We start from the raw sequence: 8,820 nt of genomic DNA, 5'->3' as shown, positions 1-8,820 counted from the left end.
TTTCAAGTTATTGCCTACACTGAGCCTGTTTCCCCATCTGTAAAATTACATTTGCTGAGAATTAAATACAAACATGTGAGCTTGTTAGCACAATCTCAAGGGCGAGGAAGAACTGGTGTTAGAGGAGAAGCACTGAGACTCTATGGGATAAGACGTGTGTTGAGCAACAAAGTAGCATCATTACAGTAGCCCCTAAGAAAAATGACTCCTATTAATGACAGTCACAGGAAACTGGCTGGCTCAAGATCAGACTCATGAAAGCGATCCATGAAACTACTACAGAAGTCTCAGGCTCATACAGTAGATTGTGAATGATGGTCACAGCAGAGGAATGGCGAGGAAGGCTTGGACTCTAAGTTCTAGAATATCTGCTGTCATTTTGGATTTCCTCATTATGGATGTTTTAATGGCATATGACACCTACCTTGTGCAAAGACTGTACACCTGAAACTAATGTTACACTGTATGTTAATTATACTCCAGTAAAGAGAGACTATATATAAAAGTAGATGGACAGGTACCATCTCTGGCTATAAACTGATATTATTTTACTCTTAAATTGCCAATGATAATTCAAATTAAATAAATGTATTTTATTGCATTTGTACATACATGATATGACGACGGGCACTAACTCGCACAGAATACAGGGAAGATCGTATTTTCCAATCTCAGGGTAAGCTGTCAGCACTTAGTTCACGTCACCACATACGCAGTGTATAACAGTATTGAAAGTCCCAAAGTCTAGCAGCAGGTAAGAAATGCAGAATTCTCAGACAGGGAATAATGAATGGTATAGTTTAATATATATTAGTATTCACCATGAATAATTTTCCTTTGTTTTGTTGAACATCTGAAAAAATTTCACTAATCATCAGTGGTCCAACAGTACATCAATTCCTACCCAATGAAGTTACAGGATGTGACGATCAACTGCCTTCTTTGAAATACACAATTGTGATGAATGCTTACGGCAACACTCAATTTTATACTGAGAGATGAAATCCATTAAGGTGTATAAAAACCACTAGCTACATTAGAGTTTATGTTATATTTCTGATTTAGCACTCCCAATTTAGGTCCCTAGGAGGTAAGTGCAATGGATAATGATAGTACGCTTTGGGATTCTGAGTCTTAAACATGAGACTTGGAATCATAAGACTCATGTTCAAGTCCCTGCTCTAACACTTACTGGCTCTGTTATTGCTCTGTGTTTGCGGCTGAGAGTTTTCTGTTTGCCACAAAGCAAGCGTCAGCATGTTTAATAGGTCTGGGTCAACTTCATGAAGATTATCCATATCCATGAAAATTCCTCATTTTCCTTGTTCTAAGTTTATAAATATTTATTCCGGTTTCCTGCCAAAGCAGGTTCCATAGGTGAATGGGGCAGGAATAACCTCAAGGAGGAAGAGAAATGTTTTTTAAGAAATTTTCTTTGGCAACTGTCACCAGTGACCCACAAACCATTTTAGATAAAGCATCTCAGAAAAGACATTTTTCCAGAGAAGACATATAAATGGCCAAAAAATACATGAAAAGGGCTTTACCATCACTCATCATGAGGGAAATGCAAATCAAAACCACAATGAGAAAGGATATCACTCATGTTAGGATGCGTGTCACCAAAAAGATGAGAAATAACAAGTAATGGGGAGGGTGCAGAGCAAAGGGAGCCCCTGTCCACGGTTGGTGGGAATGCAAGCTGGTGGAGCAGCTATGGAAAACAGTATGGAGGTTCCTCAAGAATCCTAAGTGCAAATACCGTATGTATGATCCAGCAATTCAATTGCTGTGTATATGACCAAAGGAAATAAAATCAATCCTAAAGAGGTATCTGCATTCCTATACTCACTTCAGCATTATTCACAATAGGTCAGATATGAAAACAACCTAAATGAATGGATAAAGAAAATGTGGTGTATATACATATAATGGAAATATGTGGCCATGAGAAAGAAGGAAATTTCAGAGAGAGAGAGGGAGACACAGAATCTGAAGCAGGCTCCAGGCTCTGAGCTGTCAACACAGAGCCTGACGCAGGGCTCAAACCCATGAACCAGGAGATCATGATCTGACGCCTAACCGACTGAGCCACCCATAATGTTTGGTTTTAAAAACCAGAAAGGCTGAATTCCGGTAGGGTTTAGAACCCAAGCTTTACAAGTCAACTGACTCAGCACTGGGTGAATCTGGAAGGTGAGTGATAACTGGATTGTCCCCCTTAAAGAGACAGCAGCCTGAGTGGAGAAACAACATGCTAAGTGAAATAAGTCAGGCAGAGAAGGACAGATACCATATGTTTGCACTCATAGGTCTAACAGGAGAGACCTAACAGAGGACCATAGGGAGGGGAAGGGGGAAAGAGAGCTGGGGAGAGAGAGGGACACAGATCAAGGGAGACTACTGAATACTGAAGATGAACCATGGACTAAAGGGGGAGGGGGAGGGAAGGAGGGGGCGATGCTCATGGTCGGGGGCACTTGTGGGGAGAAGCACTGGGTGTTATATGGAAACCAATTTGACAATAAACTATTAAAAATGTAAACAAAGAATAAAAAAAACACAATTTAAGCAACGCTAGGAGCAAACGGGGAACAGATCTGCTCATATCGATTTGAGAGTATGCTGGGAGGCTTCTTTGAAAACAAGATCGCTGGCAGGCACCATTTTCCTCCCCCACCCCTCAACAGAAACACAGATGCACATGCAGGACAAGGCACTGCACAGACACTGGCAACCTCAACCGCTAGCCGTGTGCCACACCTGCGAGTTCTTCTAAGGACCCACCGAGACTACTGGCCTCTGACCTTTGCTTCGGGCAATTCTGTTAAAGCCTCACGCATGCCCCACCCAGCCATGACTTGCACTGAACCCTCACTGCTGTGCCGTGCCCGGGCGCCAGGTGCACAGCTGCCACCCTGAGCAGTGTCCAGCTGTGCACGCCCAGGCACCATCTTGCACCAGGCTCAGTTATGCCCAGCCACCATCAGTGCCATGCCCAGCCACATGCCCCAGCTGCACCCAGGCACAGCCCCCAGCTGCCTTGGGGCTTTGGGGATCTGGCACAGGACTAGTGACCCAGGGCGAACTGTGCTAACACCAGTGTCCTGCTCCCAAGTTCCCCAGTGCGCAGGCTGCCTCGGAGTTGGCCTGCCTGGTTCCCACTAACACCACTGAGAGCAGACACAGCCTACAACAGGCAGAGAGTCAGTACATGCAAATGCCCTGAAAGGAAAAGTGACTCAGACACAAAACTTGAGCGTAAGCAACACACACGAGGTACCGTCCTGCAGCGCCAGGCTCTGGCGAACAGGACACTGCACAGCAGGGCACTCCAGGGCCTCTTCTTCACAAAGTCACGACTTCAAGACCAGAAGACACAGCTGATTTTCTTAACACAGAGAAACAGACATCTCTAGAGACGCAGAAAAAAATGAGACAGAGAAATGGATCACAAATGAAAGAATAGTACAAAACCATGACCAGAAATCTAAGCAAAACAGATATAAGTAACAAGCCTGATTAAGAGTTTAAAATAATCATCATAAGGATATTCACTGGCCTTGAGAATCGAGGTGAAGACATGAGTGAGACCCTTAACACAGAGATAAGAGACAACATAGCAGAGATAAAGGACATAATAAGTGAAATGAGAAACACACCTGACGGAATGAACAGCCGGATGGAAGAAGCAGAGGAATGAATTAGTGGCCTAGAAGACAGAGTAATGGAAAGTAATAAAGCTGAACAGAAGAGAGAACAAAGAATTATGCGAAACAAGAATAGGCTTAGGAACCTCAGTGACTGTTAAATGTAGTAACATTCATATTACAGGAGTCCCAAAAGAAGAGAAAAGAGAGCAGAAAACTTTGAAGAAATAATAGTTAAAAACCTCCCTTCTCTGGGGAAGTAAACAGACATCCAGATCTGAGAGGTAAAGAGAACTCCCATCAAAATCAACAAAACCAGACCCACAGCAATTCATATTATAATTAAAGTTGTAAAATATGGTGATAAAAATATCCTAAAAGCAACAATACAAAAGAACTAATTAATTTACAAGGGACTATCCATAAGGCTAGGAAGAAATTTTCCAACAGAAACATGGCAAGCCAGGAGGGAGTGGCATGATATATTCAAAGTGCTGAACAGTCAAACTCCATGGCCAAGAATACTCTACCCAGCAAGGCTATTATTCAAAATAGAAGGAGGGATAGAGAGTTTTCCGAGCAAACAAAAATTAAAAGAGTTTGTCATTACTAAACCGTCAAGAATTACTAAAGGGGCCTCTCTGAATGGAGACCAAAAGTGACAGTATAAAGGTTGGAAGCACAAAAGCAGTAAAAATGAGTATTTCTGTAAAAAAATCTGTGAAGAAGCTCACAAAATAAAAGGATATAAAATATAGTGACATACACCTAAAATGTATGGAGGAGAGGAGGGAAGAATGGGTTCAGACTGGAACAACCATCGATTTCATATAGACAGTTATATGGAGAAGTTATATACAAACCTAATGGTAGTCATATATGAAAAACCACTAATAAATATGCAGGAGATGAAGAAAAAGAAATCCAAGTTTATCAATAAAGAAATCCAACAATACATCAAAGAGAGAAAGACTAGAAAGGATCAGAGAATAACTTCAGGAACAACAAGTAATAAAATGGCAATAAATACACGATTATCAAATACTACTTTGAATGTAAATGGCCTAATTGCTACAATCAAATGACACAGGGTGACAGAATGGATAAACAAAACAAGACCCATCGATATGCTGCCTACAAGAGACTCACTTTAGGGGCACCTGGGTGGCTCAGTCAGTTAAGCATCTGACTTCAGCTCATGTCATGATCCCATGGTTCATGGGTTTGAGTCCCATATCGGGCTCTGTGCTGACAGCTCAGAGCTTGAAGCCTGTTTCAGATTCTAGGTCTCCCTCTCTCTCTACCCCTCTCCTGCTCACAGTCTGTCTGTCTTTCTCACTCTCCAAATTAAAGAGCCAAACACGCACACAAAAACTCCAAGAGACTCAGTTTAGACCTAAAGGCAACTGCAGATTCAAAGTGAGGGGACAGAGAAACATCTAGCATGCAAATGAATGTCAAAAGAAAGTCGGAATAGCAATACTTAATATCATACAAAAAAAGAAAGACTTTAAAACAAAGACTGTAACAAGAGACAAAGAAGGAGACTATACCATACCACAGGGGGCAATCCAACAGGAAGATATAACAATCATAAATATTTCTGCAGCCAACCTGAAAGAACTCAAATACATAAAACAATGGATAACAAACATCAAATAACTAGTCAGTAATAAAATAATAGTAGGGGACTTTAACATCCACTTACATTGATGGACAGATCATCTAGGCAGGAAATCAACAAGGAAACAATGGCTTTGAATGATACACTGGACCAGATGGACTTAAAATATATATTCAAAACATTCCATCTTAAAAGAGCAGAATACACATTCCTTTCAAGTGCACATGAAACATTTCCCAGAATAAATGACATGTCAGCCCACAAAACAAGCCTCAACACATTCAAGAAGATTCGAGTCTTACCATGCAAATTTTCTGACCACAACACTATGAAACTGCAAGTCAACCACAAGAAAAACTCTGGAAACACCACAAACACATGGAGGTTAAATAACATGCTACTACACAATGAATGGGCCAGCCAGGAAATAAAAGAAGAAATAAAAAAGTACATGGAAACAAATGACAATGAAAACACAATGGTCCAAAACTCCTGGGAGGTAGCAAAAGCAGTTCTAAGAGCAAAGTTTATAGCAATACAGGTCTACCTCAATAAGGAAGAAAAAAATGTCAAACAACCTAGAATTGCTAAAAAGAACAGTAAACAAAACCTAAAACCAGCAGAAGTAAGGAAATAATAAAGACCATAACACAAATTAATGAGAACACACATGAGAGAGGAGAAATAAAACCAACACTGAAGAAATACAATCATAAGGGATTATGAAAAACTATATGTCAACAAATTGGACAACCTAGCAGAAATGGATAAATTCCCAGAAGCATATACCCTCCCAAAGCAGAAACAGGAAGAAATAGAAAATTTGAACACCCTGATAACCAGCAAAGAAAAGAATTAGTAAACAAAAACTCCCCAAAACCAAAGTCTAGGACCAGATGGCTTCACAGGTGAATTCTACAAAACATTTAGAGAAAAGTTAATATCTATTCTCCAACTATTCCAAAAAATAGGAGAGGAAGGAAAACTTCCAAATTCATTCTATGAGGCCAGCCACCATTGCCCTGATACCAAAACCAGATAAAGACATCACAAAAAAAGAGAACTACAGGCCAGCGTCTCTGGTGAACATGGATGTAAAAATCCTCATGAAAATACTCACAAACCGAATTCAAGAATACATTAAAAAAAATCATTCACTATGATCAAATGGGATTTATCTCTGGGTTACAAGAGTGATTAATATTTGCAAATCAATCAATGTGATACATCGCATCAAAAGGAGAAAGGGTAAGAACATAGGATCATTTCAAAAGATGAAAAATAACATTGGGCAAAGTAGAACATGCTTTCATGATAAAAAAATAAAGCTCAACAAAGTAGGTGTAGATGGAACATAGTTCAACATAATAAAAGGAAGGACAGAGAGTATATAAAACTCATAAGTTGTTTAAAATAAAGTCTTCTTTTTAATAACAGGAATTCTGAACCTGGTATGTTTTTCCTTTAGTCTTCTAAACATTTCCTTTTAGTTTTACTTACAAATCTCATTTTACTCGTTCTTACTTTTTCCAGACTAATCGCAGTATCAGATATTACTTATATAATTCACAATTCCTACCACTGTCTTTAAATTGCATTGAACATGAATGTCCAGCTTTATCTAATCTGCAGTTTAGACACAATGTACAGCTCTATCCAATATGCACTTGAGACATGCAAACACACACACACACACACACACACACACACACACACACAAACAACAGTAACGAAAGAGCAACCTATCTATCACAGTGGGTTGTCCATTTGCCATAAATGAATGTAAATACAAGACTACAGATAAAATTGCCCCCTGTGATAAGGGTTGCCTGACTGGTAAGCGAAAACCAGGAAAGTCACATCAGAATAGGTGTGAGTTCAAAATTTATCTCATTAAATGGAAGACACTGCAGTCTGATGCCTTGACTGGATCATTTATAAAGAGTGTGACTGAGTGAGAGAGAGAGAAATCCTGTCATACTTGCCTCCTATATTACACATAGCCATTGTGTCAAGTCAAATCTAATATAAATGAATCACATTAATCAGAAAATGTGAATTTTCACATGACAAGCTAAAGGGGCATGCCATTTCCAATTAGAATAGTGATCTAAAATTAGCTACTGACACAAGCAAGTATACATGGTCAATTTGCCTGACTGAAACTGAAAATTAAATAAGACATATTGGATAATAGATAGCCGTGGAGGGGGCATGCTGCTGTAATTCACTCATGTCACTCAGTTGATGTCACAAGCCACTGGAGAATATTCAATCTTGTGCTCATCTTGAGATGGCTGGGTTTAATTCAAAAAAATATTTGGATCAATTGTCCATTGATTTGGTTCTGTGAATACTAGGGGGTGAGCACAAGACAGGATATTCGCTATTGTTTCAAAAGAGAAATAAACAGACGGCAAAGGAGAACGGTACGTTGGAAGATCAGTATCTCATCGTTGACATGTATCAGCTCTTTTGAAATGAAGACACAGGTCTTCATACACACTCACTTAGGCTTTCTGTCCCTCACTTTATTCAGTTTCATACTGTGAATAACATCCCCTTTACCATTCTCACAGGTGCTTGCTACCGTTGGTGATAATAATGTACATAAATGGGCTGAGAATGATTAGAAGTGTTTTTCACATTGTTACTACCATTATTCTTACTTCACATTGTAACTAAGATTCATTTTTTAAAGTTGACTTTGAAAATCTTGTGTATTTCCATCTTTCATATAGCTAGTCAGGCAAGAATGCACAATTAACAGGTAGCAGCATTTCTGTTAGTTGTTCTAATTTTTTAAACATTTATTTATTTTTGAGAGACAGAGAGAGACAGATCATGAGTGGGGAGGGGCAGAGAGAGAGACATACACAGAATCGGAAATAGGCTCCAGGCTCTAAGCTGTCAGCACAGAGCCTGACGCAGGGCTTGAACCCACGAACTGTGAGATCATGACCTGAGCCGAAGTTGGCTGCTCAACTGACTGAGCAACCCAGGTGTCCCTGTTCTAATTTGAATAATGGTTAGTTACCAAATTAAGGTTTTATGTCCTGATGGCGGGCTCTAAAAGTCAAATCCAAGAGGCAGGAAGTTGTGGAAAAATTTAGCTAATTTTTTAAGACTCCTTTTCAAGAGTAGTTTTAGTTTTACAACAAAAAAGAGAGGAAGTCACAGAGATTTCCTATATTCCCTCTGCCCCCACACACATTCATAGGCCCCCCCCCTATCATCAATGGTATCTTTTTTAAAAAAAATTTTTAGTGCTTTTTATTTTTGAGAGACAGAGAGAGACAGTGCGATCAGGGCAGGGTCAGAGAGAGAGGGAGACACAGAATCTGAAGCAGGCTCCAGGCTCTGAGCTAGCTGTCAGCACAGAGCCCGACGCGGGGCTTGAACCCACAAACCGAGAAATCATGACCTGACCTGAAGCCGGATGCTTAACCGATTGAGCCACCCAGGGCACCCCCCCTTTTTTTTTTTTTTAACCAAGGAAGAATCTATACTTACACAATATAGATACTCACAGTCCACAATTTATCT

This window comes from Suricata suricatta, chromosome X (genome assembly GCF_006229205.1).
Source record: "Suricata suricatta isolate VVHF042 chromosome X, meerkat_22Aug2017_6uvM2_HiC, whole genome shotgun sequence".
Classification (NCBI taxonomy): domain Eukaryota; kingdom Metazoa; phylum Chordata; class Mammalia; order Carnivora; family Herpestidae; genus Suricata; species Suricata suricatta.
The sequence above is the reverse complement of the archived record's forward strand: the minus strand, read 5'-3'. Positions refer to the sequence as shown.